Below are 16,899 nucleotides of genomic sequence, written 5' to 3'. Positions count from 1 at the left end.
GAAGGACGAGAAAAAAAAAAGGACATCAGGAACCATAAAGGCTCAAAAAAGAAGGACCATACGGGCAGGTCCTTACTAGAGAATCTGGGGTTTTTAAGGCCTGGGAGTTGTAGGGAGACCTGAGGGTTATAAAAAGAGGAGATACCAGGATATGGATTCTGTTTATAGTAACTATCTTGAGAGATTTATCTTGTGAAGGGGGAACAGCACTTGCTAATCTGGAAGCGGTTTTGAAGTTTTTATCAGAGCAGGACCAGGTCTCTGACAGCTCTTACCAGATAGGATTTAGGGACCCGCTGGGATTAAAAGAAAGTCACCCCCCTTTTCCTGAGCATGTTAGACCAGCTAACCAGAGGGAGGTGGACTTCGACCTCACCTAGAAATGATCCACAGCAGCACTATGTGTTTTCTTCACACTGAGATCTGATTGAGTCTGTATAACCTACGTTTTGTGATCTATCTTGTTTTATTCCAAGTTGCTTTGTCTGTGTGTGGGTTGTTTATTATTATTTTTGTCAATTTAATAGAGGTAGGGTTGTCTGCTGCTATCAGGTTGGCCTTTGGCAAGTTGTGGAGGAATTTCCTTGCTTAATTATTGATGACAGAAGGCTCAACTGTGAATGATTCCATCTCTGGGAGGTGAGCACGTAGCTGAGCATGAAGCCTGGAGAGCAGGCTACTAAGCAGCATTCGTCCATGATTTCTTTAGTTCCTGCCTCCAGGTTCCTGCCATGACTTTCCCCAGTGTAGATTGTGAGCTGGAAGTTATAATATAAAACACACCCCTTTCTTTCTGCTTTAGGTGTTTATTATAATGAGCTTAAATGTTTCACATAAGATCAGCCCCATCCTTGAGACCTGTTTTAGTTCTTAGCATAACTGTGGCTTCCCTGCTAACACCAGCTGTCGCTCTTAGCATAGAGAAGCCATTTTACTCACGTCTCCGTTTTTGATCATAAGGTGAAATTAAGTTCAAGTTCTCAGGCCCTATGTGCCTGAAAACCAGAAAGGTTCAATGCTTGCTGCTTAGAATAAAACAATAGGCGATAAACACATGTTCTGCTTGGGTTAAAGATAAATGTATGTTCTATTAGAGTTAAGGCCGCAACATCCTGCTGCGTTCCTTACTCCCAGAGAGCTGGAAAGCCCCCAAGATCTCCCCTACCCTAAATCCCAGCCAATCAGACTAAAATGCTTTGTCTAGCCACCTGGGCACATTATTCTCAGAACAAAATCAATTCTTATGTTTAGCTAATTAAAATGATGTAATGCTGCCCTCCCCCTTGCTTCCCACCTGGTTACCTGGTTACCTGGTTACGGTCTTTCTTATATCTATATAAAAAGCCTGCCTTAGAAACAGACCGGCATCACAGCCTGATTCTTGAACTCGGACTGTAACTCTGACCAGTTCTTGTTCAGTGTTCAAATAAACTTCCATCAATCTGAGTCTACTGCTCGAGTGGTCAGTGTGTGGCCATTCCTGAACCCTAACATATTGCTGTGAAGAGACACTATGACAATGACAACTCTTTAAAAAAATTTTTTTATTAATTTATTCATATTACATCTTAATTGTTAGCCCTTCCCTTGTATCCTCCTATTTCTCCCTCCCTCCCGCTTCCCCCCTTCTCCCCTCCCCTATGTCTGTGATTGAGGAAGACCTCCTCCCCCTGTATATGCTCTTAGATTATTGAGTCTCTTCTTGGTAACTTGCTATCCTTCCTCTGAGTGCCGCCAGGCCTCCTCATCCAGGGGACGTGGTCAGAAAAGGGGCACCAGAGTTTGTGTGAGAGTCAGATCTCACTCTCCACTCAATGGTGGAGAATATCCTGTTCATTGGCTAGGTCTGGGTAAGGGTTCGAAGTTCACTGCCTATATTCTCCTTGGCTGGTGCCTTAGTTTGAGGAGGACCCCAGGACCCAGATCTGCCTGGACAATGACAACTCTTAAAAAGGAATTTAACTGAGGCTGGCTTACAGGTCCAGAGATTTGGTTTATCCTCACGGCAGGAAGCATGGCGACATGCAGGCAGACATGGTCCTGGAGAAGGAGCTGAGAGTTCTGTATATTGATCCACAGGCAGCAGGAGACTGTGTCACACTGGCCAGGCTTGAGCATATAAGACCTCAACATCAGACATCAAAGTGACACACTTCCTAAAACAAGGCAGCACCTATTTCAAAAAGGCCACACCTCCTAATAGTGCCACACTCTCTGGCCAAGCATTAAAACATATGAGTCTATGGGGAGGGGGGCATTGCTATTGTTTTAAAAACAAAATCCCAACCATTCAATTTTACCAGTGAAGACTCAGGAGCCAGAATCTGGGGTGAAATCCTGCCAGCTTAGAGAGGCAGAGAAAGCACCCAACTGACCTTCCTACTTAGCTCATGTCCCAGAGGAAAAAGCCAAAAGCCTCTTTGTGGAGGAATGTTAATTCAGAACATAGCTGTTCTGGCAAGAGATCATATCCAAAGACCTTCTAGGTCTATGTGATCCGGCTGGCAAGAGATCACATCCAGAGATCTTCTAGGTCTGTGTGAGCTGGCTGGAATACAACTACAACTTTAATCCAGGAGACAGAGGCAAACAGATCTGAGTTTAAGGCTGGTCTGGTATAGAGCAAGTATCAGGTAAAGAAAAGCTTAAGTCCAGGCATGATGGAAAATGCCTTTAATCCCAAATGAAGGTAAAGTTATTTTGTAGAAGGAAGCACCCATGTTTGAAAGTGATGTCTAACTGAGCGGCAGAAGATTTGACAGAACAGGACAGACCCAACTCTCATGATGTGAGAAGAAAGGAAGCTACTTAAGAGGCAGTTTTTCATAGAGAGAGGAGACAGTTTTACCGGGAGAGTAATAGAGAAATGGGTTGCAGAGAGAGAGAGAGAGAGAGAGAGAGAGAGAGAGAGAGAGAGAGAGAGAGAGATGTTAGGTGAAGACACAGTGAGCCAGAAAATGAGAAGAAGCCAGAAGATTAGAGCAGATTGCTGAGTTAGAGGCCAAGAAGTGCAATTCTGGGCTGAGAGAGAAGCCAGAATAAATAAGTCATCTGGGAGAAGCGTTTGAGGCAGAAGAGCTGAGTTGAACCAGCCAGCCCAGAGCTCAGAAAGAACAAGTAAGGAAGGGTAAGCTCATTAAGTAGTAAGTCTCAGAGGCTGAAAACATTCTAGGCCTAGGTTAGATTGTGTGGAGGCTAGAAGCTTCCAGCACTAGGTCTAGGTTAGCAGAACAAGGCAGTTAGCCTCCCAGACAACAATTAGAACACAAGAATAGCAGTTACTATTTCACTATTTCTTCTCCACACTGTCTTAAAAAACCCTTCTCTCACAGTCCCTTCTTTCTGTTTAATCTCTACTAGCTACCTGCTTGTTTATGCCCCTTGGCCTAAGGTTAACTTTATTTAATTCTGTTTATAGAAAACACTTGGATTAAAGATGTGTGCTAGGGCTGAGCCATACCACAAGCACTTGTTTACAGTAAACAGAAAGCTCTTGGGTTAAAGGTGTGTGTTAGGGTTGAGCCACACCAAACAAGAAACAGGTTTTTTCCAGTTCACAATCTCAGGGTTCACACTGGGATCAAATATCCTGCGGTGTATTCCTATTCAAACCACCACACCCCAAGATGCTGTTGGTCATGACGTTAGTCACAGCAATAGAAAGCAAACCATGACACAGGGTAGTTCTCCAGAGTGAAGCTCACAATTGGTCATCTTCAGCCTAGTTTCAGTCAGATATCCTAACTCACTCACTTTATTATTCACAACCTGGTCTGTCAGAGTTCTCAATTACTTGTTATTACTCTTTCATATTCTTACATTTCCAAACTCTGTCCTTTCATCCTACAATCCCTTGGGAAAGCCATTTTAGGTTTTCCTAAGGAAAACATTTTCCATTGAAATTCTGCATTATTTCCCTCTAAAGCTGCTATTTGTTTCTCTGAGATGCATTTAAGATACATTTTGGCTCTGTCTCTTGGAACCGGAGTTATTCTGTTATTTCTTTCAGTGACCATGTATGTCTCCAAAGCTGAGATTTCAGCCTCTCATGAATTAAAAGTTTATGGGTTTTGTTTTTCTTTATTGAGAAAGTCTAATGCATCCTCAAGTGAAGAGGTAGTTTTGTTTAGATCTTATTAGCTTATCTACTATTTATTTATTTTTATGTATTTTTAGTGGTTTCTGTGTAGGGGTATTTTGCCAACATATATGCCTACATGTGCCCTCTACCTGTGTAGGTCAGAAGAGGCTGTTGGGTCCACCTAGGACCAGAATTACAGCTGGTGATGAGCAATCACGTGCATCCTGGAGATTGAACTCAGGTCCTGTGGAGGAGCAATTGGTGCTCTTAACCACCAAGCCATCTCTCCAGCTCATCTATTATTTATTTACTGGTATTTGGGATCAAGCTCAGGGCTTTTTACACAATAGCTAATGCTACTGCGCTACATCCTCTGACTTGTTCACCTATTTTTTTGTGAATTGCTGTGATTTTGTGAAAATCAACTCTGGTGGTAAAAACTACAGTTTCCCGGAAACTCAAAACACTGTATCTCGTGTTCAGACCTCACCAACAAGGTTCTGGTGGTTTGAACGAGAACTGTCAGATATTTGAACACTTGGTCCCAGCTTGGTGGCACTGTTTGCGGAGGTTGCTGTGCCCTTCAAGTGGAGCTTTACTGGGGAAAGTACATCACTGTGAGGTAGATTTTGAAAGCTTAGTGGCTCTCCTCCCTCCTAGTGTGCTCTCTCCCTCTCCCCTCCCTCCCTCCCTCCCTCCCTCCCTCCTTCTCTCTCTCTCTCTCTCTCTCTCTCTCTCTCTCTCTCTCTCTCTCTCGTGCTCTCTCTCTGCTTATGGCTTATGTTTGATGATGTGAGCTCTCAGCTTCCCGATGCTCCTGCTGCCATACCTGCTGCTTGCTCTGTCATGCTTTCTAGCCATGATGGACTCTTGTCCTTCTTTGCTGTGAGCCAAACCCCCTTTCTGCAAAGTTGCTTTTGATCAGAGTGTTCTGTCACAGCAACAGAAAAGTAACTAATTTAAGGGTACCGTACAGCTATTACAGACATCTAGAATTTATTTATTTATTTATTTATTTATTTATTTATTTATTTATTATTGTGGCAGTCAGAAGGCTGTCTGTATTTCTAAAGGGTGTTATAGCTCTAGTTCTGGTTGCCAGTATTCTGTCTGCACACCATAAGTGATCATATTGAACCTTGTCAGAGTATTCCCAGCAACCAGGGTAGACCCTCAGTAGGGTTGACGGTGAAGGGGGCCAGGTTAGCTAAATCACGCTCTGCTACTTTGTCCCCTGCAAAACATGGAAAGATGTTATCTGTGCAGCACTTGAAGAAAAATGGAAAAGGGTGAATGTGGACAAAGGAGCCAACCTGTGAGCCCGGGACACTACATGCTCCACAGCAAACCTAGGAGGAGTCAAAGTCTTGCTGACCATACCCACTTCCTGTGCACAGGTGTGCTGCTGCACAGCTGTGGTACATCCTGTGGCAGAGGACTCACATGCTCAGACCCTAGGATGAAGTTTACCTCTCTCATTAATCTCTACAGCCCAGAGCCTTACCTTTTCTGTGGCCATCATGCAGGTCTTCTTCCCCCGAAGATGCCTTCTTCTGTGTGTGCAAGGAGGGGCAGGAAGACAGAGGCATTGGTCTGAAGGCCACCAAAGGCACGTACACAATGAGATGGGTCTCAGTTGTAGGGACTCAGGAGAAATCAATGGAAACATCTTAGTTTCCCATAGATTTTTATTGGAGCCAGTTTTCCTCTTTTCAAAACAAGTATTCCTGGGTGGGGACCATCAGTGATAACTCTATTCACAGCCCTACTATTTTCTGCATTTGGGTCCTAAAGCCACCCTGGTGTCAGATTCCAGTCCACTGCCTCCTCTTTTGAAGGATGCCTCTGTGCAGACCTCTGAAGCCAGAGCTGTGTATCCCTGTTGCAGAATTTGACACCTTTTATTTCTATAAACAAGACCTTGCTTTTCTAATATGCTGGTGACTCCAGCTGTAGCTATATCCTACGTATAAATACACACACACACACATAAACATGCACACGCACATGCTATTGTACTATCAAACGATGGATATGTGTATATCCATGTATGTATATGAATGTATATAAAGTAAGTACTGAGTAATCACCAGCTAAACAGTAAAACTAGCTCTAGCATGCTTTTGAATATTTGGCAGCTGTAGGGAGAAAACTATAATTAAAAATAATGAGGAAATAGCCCAGAGATATCAATCTTGTGAGGTTGCTTAATAAAGAAACGAATAGTAAAGACTGTGTTGCCTAACTCCCTTTACCTATAACATTTCCAAGTAATTTAGTTTTTGGCCTTGAGTCAGTTTGGGTAAAATCCTAGTTGTTATGATTGTAACCTGATTGTTTTCACCTCTAGTGATTGTTGGGGTGAGGGGAAGTGCTTTGCTTGTAGGAGACACTCAGCAAGTGCTTGTTGATTAAATGAATGAGTAATGAATGAATTGAATGAATGAGTAAATAAAAATCAATAGACAGTAAATCATGATGACTTATTGCTGCCTTCAGTCACTCACTCAAAACAACTGCTGAAAACTAGACATTATTTTAAAACACTGGACATCTATCAGTGAATCAGATTAACACCTTCACTCTTAAGAAGAGTGTGTGTGCACATATGGTCATTTGATTTTTGACAAAGAAGCCAAATCTATTCAATGGAAAAAGGAAAGCATCTTTAACAAATGGTGCTGGTCTAAGTGGATGTCTACATGTAGAAAAATGCAATTAGACCCCTATTTGTCACCATGCACAAAACTCAAGTCCAAGTGGATTAAAGACCTCAACATAAAACCAGAGGCACTAAATCGGTTAGAAGAAAAAGTGGGGAAGAGCCTGGAACACATTGGCATAGGAGACAACTTCCTGAACAGAACAGCAACAGCCCAGGCCTTAAGGTCAACAATTAATAAATGGGACCTCATGAGGCTGAGAAGCTTCTGTAAGGCAGGAGACACTGTCAACAGAACAAAGCAACAGCCTACTAACTGGGAAAAGATCTTCACCAACCCTACATCTGACAAAGGTCTAATATCCAAAATATATAAAGAACTCAAGAAATTAAACACCACCAAATGGAGAAATGAGGCTCAGAACTAAACAGAATTCTCAACAGAGGAATATTGAATGGCTGAGAAACACTTAAAGAAATGCTCAATGTCTTTAGTCACCAGAGAAATGCAAATCAAAACAACTCTGAGATTCCATCTTACACCCATCAGAATGGCTAAGATAAAAAATTCAAGTGACATCACATGCTGGCGAGGCATAGGGCTTCCCCAAGACCCAGCTACTCCACTCCTTGGAATATACCCAGAAAATGCTCCCCCACACAAAAAGGACACATGCTCAACCATGTTCATAGCAGCCTTATACATAATAGCCAGAACCTAGAAACAGCCTAAATGTCCCTCAGTTGAAGAATGGATAAAGAAACTGTGGTACATTTACACTATGGAATACTACTCAACTATTAAAAACAAGGAATTCCCAAAACTTGTAGACAAATGGATGGGACTAGAAATGATCATACTGAGTGAGTTAACCCAGAAGCAAAAAGAGTCAAATGGTATATACTCACTTATAATTGGGCACTAGCCCAAAAGGCATGTCCCATGGAAGTCTTCACTTACCAGCAGATTGGGATAGATGTGAGGACATGCCCCTGGGACTTAGGTAAGAGAAATATAGGAGATGGGGAAATAGAAGGACCCATAGGGTCCTAGAAACCTACAAGAGGAACATTGTGATGGGTGGATCAGGGCCCAGGGGATTCTGCTCAAACTATTACATTAACCAAGGACAATACAAGTAGTAAACATCAAACCCCTACTCTGATCTACTCAATGGACAGGGCATTCTCCACAGTTATGTGGAGACCGGGGACTGACTCTGACATAAACTCTGGTATCCCATATTTGACCACCTCCTCTGGGTACAAAGGCCTGAGGGGACTCAAAGAAAGAATAAGCAGGCTACCAAAATGAGACTTGATAGCCTATGAACATACAGAGGAGGAGGAGGTCCCTCTTGGTCATAGACCTAGAGGAGCGGAATAGGGTGAAAGACGGAGGGAGGGAGGAATGGGAGGATACAAGTGATGGGATAACAATTGAGTTGTAATCTGAATAAATAATTAAATAAAAATTAAAATAAAAAAGAAGCATGTGTGTGTATGTGTGTGTGTGTTTTGTTGTTGTTGAGACAAGGTCTCTCTATGCAGGCTTGGCTGTCCTGAAATTTCTTCTGTAGACCAGGCTAACCTTGAACTCAAAGAGATCTGCCTGCTTCTGTCCCCCCACTCCCCACCCTGAGTGCTGGGATTAAAGGTGTACACCAATACTTCTAGCTAAGAAACATATTCTTAAAGGGATGCCAGAATACAAAGCAATAGGAAAATATGCCATGGTAAAAGACTATGGTTGGTAATGTGAGTACATTACAAGCTGGAGACAGGGGTGGGGGGGTGAGGAGGGGGGGGGTGGAGAGAAAGGTCCCTTGTCAGGAGCTGGAGAGAGCTGTAATTGTGGCCAGAAAGCCAAAGCCAGTGTTGAAGCCAAGAGAGGGCTGGGAAGAAACACAAAACAGCCATATCTGATCACGTTCTTCTGCCTCTTACAGACTAATGCAAACACAGCTCATAGAGTCAGCCTGTAGGATGTAGTCCCCAAAGCTGAGACAGCATGACCATGTGTGTGGTGTTGCGAAATTACCAACAAATGGAATCAGCTAGAAAACTTTGACTAATTCTCATCTCTCTAAGGACAGACATTGAGTTGGATTTACCATTCTCTCCCCTGGGAGAAACCCGGAGAGCACAGAGCTTGCCAAAATATGTGCTTGTTAATTTAATTGCTCTTTGTAGAGTTGGCTTTCCTCATCTAATGAGTGTGTTATGGACAACAGAGCCACCTCCTGGAAGGTTCTAGCTCTTTACTTTCGCCGAGGAAGCAGTTCACAAGGGTTATTCTAGCTTCTGACTTCTGCCTGGCTGTGTCCAACAAATATTTGCTAAGCAATGGAAAGATCCACTCTAACCTACAGGGTTTTTCCTCAGCTACCCACTTGTTTTATATTTTTGCTTGTGAGCCTAGCCTTTAACGGCTGAGCCATCTCTCCAGCCCTACACACTTATTTTATTCATGCCATAAAACATCTCTAAACTTTCAACTCTTTCCTCAATGAGAAGGACTCATCAAGTCTAGGGAATAAGACTTGGTGGGGCGGGGGGTGCAGATTGTGGCCATTTTATCGTCACAGGCATACAGTGTACACTAAACCTTATGCCAAGAGTAACATAAAACAAAACGAAACAAAATTCCCAGAATTCTGGATGTAGAGGAAAACGGAGATCCAGGCTGGGACCAGTGAAGAGACATTTTACAAACAGTAGACGCTTCTTGATGGTCTGTGGGACCTAGGTTTCTGCAAACACTGAGGGCTTACACAACAAATTTATGCTGCTCTAGACCTACCTGCAAGGTTACTGGGTTGAGAAGGGACCTAAAAAAAAAAAAAAAAAAAAAAAAAAGGACAAGGCAGCATGAGGAAGCTGAGTGGACATCTTTATAACCCAGAGGGGGCTTTTATCAGTGTCAGCAGAGCCAATGGGAGTGGGTGGACTCAAAAGCTCTTATCCCTGTTGATAATCCTGTTGAAGGTGAGTGGCCATTCATTTCATAGAAACTGTAGAAACTGTATTTTTTTTTTTTTGAATGCCTTTTAGCCACATGCCCGTAAGACTTCTTCCAACCACACGTGCACCTAGGTAGGGACTGTGGATAGAGATAGGAGCAGATTTGATCTAGTCTCCACACGAGACCTAGCAAAAGTAGGTCTTTCTCAGCTTTTCCCTTTAACTGAGAGTGGAGATGTCGCTAGACAGAAGAAAACAGGAAGCTGGAATGTAAAGTATTTAGTGAAGACCTAAGTGTGTCTCAAAGCCACAGAGCCAGAGGAAAAGACAAAGGTTGTTAATTTCTGGTGTCCCTACTTTGAGCATGCTATAACTGAGAGGCGGGGATAAATGTTCACAACAACAGTAAAAGTTGTGCTTCTCCCCCACCCATCCCCTGTTCCTGTTCTAAAACTAACTATGAAAGAAAGCCCGTGCACTTAACTTTTCTATCACCTCTGCAGCTGCAGCTCAACATCAATGCAGAATTGGAGTGCTGGTCAGGCCATAATATTATAGTTTCTTGAGAGGCAGCTGTGTAAGATCTCAGGCTAATTAGGCTGGTGCATCCCTCCAATTACCTTCTTTCAAATTACTCCCCAAGAAGCCTGCTTGTTCTAGAGTTGGGTGGAAAATGAGTGTGTTCATGAGAATATAAAACTTACCCCTAAGTCAAACTGTTGAGTATGGCTGTAGTGAGGAGTGACAGAACCTTAGTGGTTCTGAGAGTCAGTCCCATGAAGAATTCCTTCCTCCTCCAATGTCTGAGGGATTTTCTGTACCACTTTGGTGAGGGGAAAGCCTAGAGGTAAGTCTAAATCCTCTTCAAGTCTTTTCGCCAAGCTTTACATCACAGCAAAATAGTCCTTTGAGGCACGCCAGTGTAGCGTGGATGTGATGAACACTGTTAAGTGATTTCACATCTGTCCTGAATTGAAAAGAGAGACTGCTGGGTTGAATTGAAGAGAGCAGAAACCTACAGAGGAAGCTGGGATTATGAAGAAATTCCAAGCCAGCTCAGAGACTTGAGGCCCCTGGCTCGTAGGCTTCAAATTGGGACTCTGGCACCAGCTGGTGTCTGTTTGCAGCTGGCCTCATTATGTGCTTACAGGACCCAAAAAGGCTTAAGAATTCATTACTTCTACTTAGTATGTTCTAGATATGACTAAGAAAGCCTCAACAGAATATTACTTAAGTATTTGCTTAGATCAAGGCTCAACCTGCTATGTTGGTTACCTGGCCATTACTCATTTGGAAAGATGGAAAAGCTGGGCTACAAGGATATTTCTGCAGAATAACAGGAATCTGTTCCCTATGTATTTATTTCATAGGGACAATTTATTTATCTCCTATGAATTTATTGCAAATGATGGTGGGTCTTTGTGAGACTGCCTGTGTTCAGGGTATAATGTACCTTGCAGGTTAAGGGTCCTGTTTGCAGCTAAGACAGTTAAGAATAATTTTCTGTTTGTCCTGGGAAGGTTCATATTTTTGTTTGTAGTTTTAAAAAGCCCCTATTTGTCATGTGTTAAGGTTTCTATTTGTAATTAAGAATAAGCTCATATTTCTTAGATCTGATGTAAACTGTAAAACATGTGTTCAACTTACACTAAGCTTGTGACCCATTCACATGGTGTGTAGCCTTGCTCTGTTCACACGGTGTGTAGCCTTGCTCTGTTCACATGGTGTGTAGCCTTGCTCTGTTCACACGGTGTGTAGCCTTGCTCTGTTCACATGGTGTGCAGCCTTGCTCTGTTCACACAGTGTGCAGCCTTGCTCTGTTCACATGGTGTGTAGCCTTGCTCTGCTCACACAGTGTGCAGCCTTGCTCTGTTCACACGGTGTGCAGCCTTGCTCTGTTCACACGGTGTGTAGCCTTGCTCTGTTCACATGGTGTGTAGCCTTGCTCTGTTCACACGGTGTGCAGCCTTGCTCTGTTCACACGGTGTGTAGCCTTGCTCTGTTCACACGGTGTGCAGCCTTGCTCTGTTCACACGGTGTGTAGCCTTGCTCTGTTCACACGGTGTGTAGCCTTGCTCTGTTCACACGGTGTGTAGCCTTGCTCTGCTCACACAGTGTGCAGCCTTGCTCTGTTCACACGGTGTGCAGCCTTGCTCTGTTCACACAGTGTGCAGCCTTGCTCTGTTCACATGGTGTGTAGCCTTGCTCTGTTCACACAGTGTGCAGCCTTGCTCTGTTCACACGGTGTGCAGCCTTGCTCTGTTCACACGGTGTGCAGCCTTGCTCTGTTCACACAGTGTGCAGCCTTGCTCTGTTCACACGGTGTGTAGCCTTGCTCTGTTCACACGGTGTGTAGCCTTGCTCTGTTCACACGGTGTGCAGCCTTGCTCTGTTCACATGGTGTGTAGCCTTGCTCTGTTCACACGGTGTGTAGCCTTGCTCTGTTCACATGGTGTGTAGCCTTGCTCTGTTCACACAGTGTGCAGCCTTGCTCTGCTCACATGGTGTGCAGCCTTGCTCTGTTCACACAGTGTGCAGCCTTGCTCTGTTCACATGGTGTGTAGCCTTGCTCTGTTCACACGGTGTGCAGCCTTGCTCTGCTCACATGGTGTGTAGCCTTGCTCTGTTCACATGGTGTGTAGCCTTGCTCTGTTCACACGGTGTGCAGCCTTGCTCTGTTCACATGGTGTGCAGCCTTGCTCTGTTCACACGGTGTGCAGCCTTGCTCTGTTCACATGGTGTGCAGCCTTGCTCTGTTCACATGGTGTGTAGCCTTGCTCTGTTCACATGGTGTGTAGCCTTGCTCTGTTCACATGGTGTGCAGCCTTGCTCTGTTCACATGGTGTGCAGCCTTGCTCTGTTCACACGGTGTGCAGCCTTGCTCTGTTCACATGGTGTGCAGCCTTGCTCTGTTCACACGGTGTGTAGCCTTGCTCTGTTCACACGGTGTGTAGCCTTGCTCTGTTCACACGGTGTGTAGCCTTGCTCTGTTCACACGGTGTGTAGCCTTGCTCTGTTCACATGGTGTGCAGCCTTGCTCTGTTCACACAGTGTGCAGCCTTGCTCTGCTCACATGGTGTGTAGCCTTGCTCTGTTCACACAGTGTGTAGCCTTGCTCTGTTCACATGGTGTGTAGCCTTGCTCTGTTCACACGGTGTGCAGCCTTGCTCTGTTCACATGGTGTGTAGCCTTGCTCTGTTCACATGGTGTGTAGCCTTGCTCTGTTCACATGGTGTGTAGCCTTGCTCTGTTCACATGGTGTGTAGCCTTGCTCTGTTCACACAGTGTGTAGCCTTGCTCTGTTCACATGGTGTGTAGCCTTGCTCTGCTCACATGTGTGTAGCCTTGCTCTGTTCACATGGTGTGAGCCTTGCTCTGTTCACACAGTGTGTAGCCTTGCTCTGTTCACATGGTGTGTAGCCTTGCTCTGTTCACACGTGTGTAGCCTTGCTCTGTTCACATGGTGTGTAGCCTTGCTCTGTTCACACAGTGTGGCCTTGCTCTGTTCACTGTGCAGCCTTGCTCTGCTCACATGGTGTGTAGCCTTGCTCTGTTCACACAGTGTGTAGCCTTGCTCTGTTCACATGGTGTGTAGCCTTGCTCTGTTCACATGGTGTGTAGCCTTGCTCTGTTCACACGGTGTGCAGCCTTGCTCTGTTCACATGGTGTGCAGCCTTGCTCTGTTCACACAGTGTGCAGCCTTGCTCTGCTCACATGGTGTGTAGCCTTGCTCTGTTCACACAGTGTGTAGCCTTGCTCTGTTCACATGGTGTGTAGCCTTGCTCTGTTCTTTCCTTGCATTGCATCTTTCCAACAATGTATAGCAGCCAACTCTAGAGCCTCTCCTGTAAAACAGATTTCAAGAGGCCAGCAGGCGCTACTCTCTCAAATCCTGATTTAGGGTGAGACAGCCAGCTGGCCAGTTCCCAGTGCATCCTAAAATACAGCTCGCGTTAACTGGAGAATCATGGATTTGTTATTGTTTTTTTTTTCTCCTTGAGACTCTCAGCTTTAACAGGTAGACACGGGATGAGAAGACACACTCAGTCTAACTTCTAAATATCAGGGCTGAGTGATAACAGTTGTCTGTCGGTGTCAGCCGCTAGTGCTGTTTTACGCCTCGCTCTCTTTTAGTAGTCTCTAAGTGTCACAACATTTTTCAATGATCATTTCTTTTTGCTGCTGTTGCCTTGCTTCACTGAATAGTAACAACAGCTAAATAATAAACAAAAAAACAAACACTCATTTAGTAAAAAAAAAAATAACACTCAAAACCGCCCCATATGTGAGCACCGGTTAAACTCTTTTCATATGCAGCTTTATTAATAGTGATGAGGTTGCAGAACACCAGAATGTTTTAATCCAGCAGGGTTTCTGCCCACATTTTCCAGATAAATAATAACAAATATTTTAAAGGGGTGTCCAAGACAAATATTTTGTGTTAAACCCCCTGAGAGGACATGCCAATGGTAGGCTATAGGGTGAATTGTTAGTATTTTAATCCTTTAGTTGTAGTAATTTAGAATGGAAAGTATTTGCTATAATTTTTATTGCTATCAAAAGAATTCCTTTTGTGGCTGCCTTACGCCAGTGCTGTGGCAAGGGTCCAGCTCTTACTCGGCAATTACAAAAGTTCACTCTGTTGTATTTAAGGGAGATTGAATGCAACAAATGGACTTATGTGCATTTAACTTAGTAATGTAGCTGGATTCTGAAGACACTTGGCCAGGATAAAGGGGGAAGCCCTGGGGAGAACTACATCCTATTTCCACATAGCTTCTATTTACATGCATGTTGTAGAACACACATGTTCTCATTTTCACCCTGCCTTAAAGCCTAGAACCTCTCAAGACTCACTTCCCTGTTACCTCAGCTACAAAGCTTCCTCTCGTCCTCAGCATCCAGTCATTCTAGAGAACTATGTTAAACCGCCCATCGCTGACCTTCTCTTCGTGACCACCCGTACGACAGGAAGTGAAAATAAAACGCACTGCAGTGTGCTGAAATTAACTCATGAGTTAGAGATCACAGCTTGGCCCGGGGAGCCCAGAGAAGACGGACACACTCGGTCTGGCTTCCTGGAGACATTCTGATCAGGTCTCTGGCCCCTTCAGAAAAAGTCAGCTAGAGTTGTATTGTTTTTGGCTGCTATTTTCTGCTATTAGCATGCTATTTCCTGATAAGCTGAGCTGGTACAGTTATTTAATCACAGAACTCAGGCATTGAAAAAAAAAAAAAACAAAACCACAAGTCATTTTCTTTGAGAAAAATAAACAGAAGCACATGTTTGGGTCCTAACCCAGCGGGTATAACTGGATATAGGCTAAGGACAAACCACAATAAAATGAGGTAAAGTTTGCAGCTGGAGAATGGACTGCGCCTCTGAGGAGCAGCTGCTTTGAAATGGATTAAAGACTCTGAAGGTGACACAGAACATTTAAGGTCTCAGTGTGTTGGCGTCTTTAACGGCAGCGGAGGATATTCAGGGGTTCAAAGGTTTGCCAGCGTTGATGTACTACTCTCTATCAACTGCGATGCGCCCAGGACTTGGTAAGCCCAGCTGTGTATATTTTCCGAGTCTTCAGATTAACAACACTGAAAACTAGTTAAACGGTGATTGCAATTTTCCCAGCTGTAACAGGCCCGTGGCTTTTCTCTGGAAAGCAACTGTCTGGGCTTTACAACCTACACAACCTACCTTACCAGCTCTGAGAGGAGAGAAAGCTCTGCTTTCTGCCTCTTTCCTCCCTCCTGTTTTAAATCCTAAGATGCTACAATGCATTGATTTTTAACTTCATCTGGACTCCTCCACAGTCTCAATGCGAGAAACATCTACTAATGTGCATAAATAAATTACACGTGCTTGTTCAATTATCTGTAACCCACGGTGAGGCACTGCTTTCCCTCTCAAAATGAACAGTCTACTGTAGGCTTCTCAGGTGCCTGTACGCCACCATGAGAAGATGCCACAGCCACCTTCACACAGGCTTGGAAAGTTGTGGCCAAAATGATGCATTGAAAATAAAGTTTATTTCACAAAAGCTGTCGCATCACTGATAATTTAGGAGCTCAACCAGTGATTAACTTGCTCCCAAAGCTATTTTCTCGAAGAGTTTTGTTTTCCAGGCTGTGCAGTCATGGAGTCAAAGGAGCAGGCGCCTTTAGATTTCCCCTGTACTAGATGAAATGCCTTTTTCTCTCTATATTTTTATGCTAATGGCGTCTTATTTCCAGCGTTCAGAGTCCGTTCTAGAGTGTTACCACTGAATACCACAAACAGGACTTTTTGTAAGGGGTGATGAGGAAGGTTGTTTCAAAAATGTTTTGTTTGAACTGCTTTTCAGTTAGAATAAAGCGCAGCCATCCCCAGTATTCTTGGGAGCCTGGTACCACAACACCCCACCCCTTGCTAGGGTACCACTGCCTGACATGCTCATGTCCCATCTACAAAATGGCATAAGATTTACATGTAACCTGCTTACACCTTCTTGTGCAATTTATATTTTTCTAGGTTACTATAGTGTCTCATACAATGCAATTGACTTATGAACCCTTGTTCTGTATTACTCAGGAAAAAGAAAAAAAGAAAAAATTTGGCACGTTTCCTATGCAATTTTTTTTTTTCAAATCTTTTCATCCTGGGGCCAGCTGTACCTACTGAAGTGTTAACTCACAGACGAGGGGGTTTGTGTGCATTAGACACAGACTTCACAGCTGTGCCAACACACAGGCAGCAGGAAGGGCTGGGACTAATGACAACCAAGATATAGTTCCGGATATCTATTAATCCCTTTACATTGTCTGATTGTTCATAACCCACAGTCGATGGGCCCTTCCTCCCCAAAACAAATATGCTACAGATATATTAAAGGAAAATATGCACAATTTACTACAATCCCTCTCTCTCTCCCAAACTTGGCAGGTAAGTCAAGGAAATGGTAGCAGGAAAATATGCTCTGCCAGGCGTGGTGGCACACAAGTTTAATCCCAGCACTCAAGAGGCAGAGCCGACTGATCTCAGTGAGTGTGAGGCCAGCTTGATCTCCCTAATGAGTTCTAGGACAGCCAGAGGTACATAGTGAGACCCTGTCTCAAAAACAAAAAAACAAAACAAAACAAAAAACCCTACTTTGATTTGCAAAGCAGTTTGGAGTAAGTTGTATTAATAAAAGTAAATCATAAAGAACATGTA

This window comes from Acomys russatus, chromosome 32 (assembly GCF_903995435.1).
Source record: "Acomys russatus chromosome 32, mAcoRus1.1, whole genome shotgun sequence".
Lineage (NCBI taxonomy): Eukaryota > Metazoa > Chordata > Mammalia > Rodentia > Muridae > Acomys > Acomys russatus.
Note: the sequence above shows the minus strand (reverse complement) of the source record.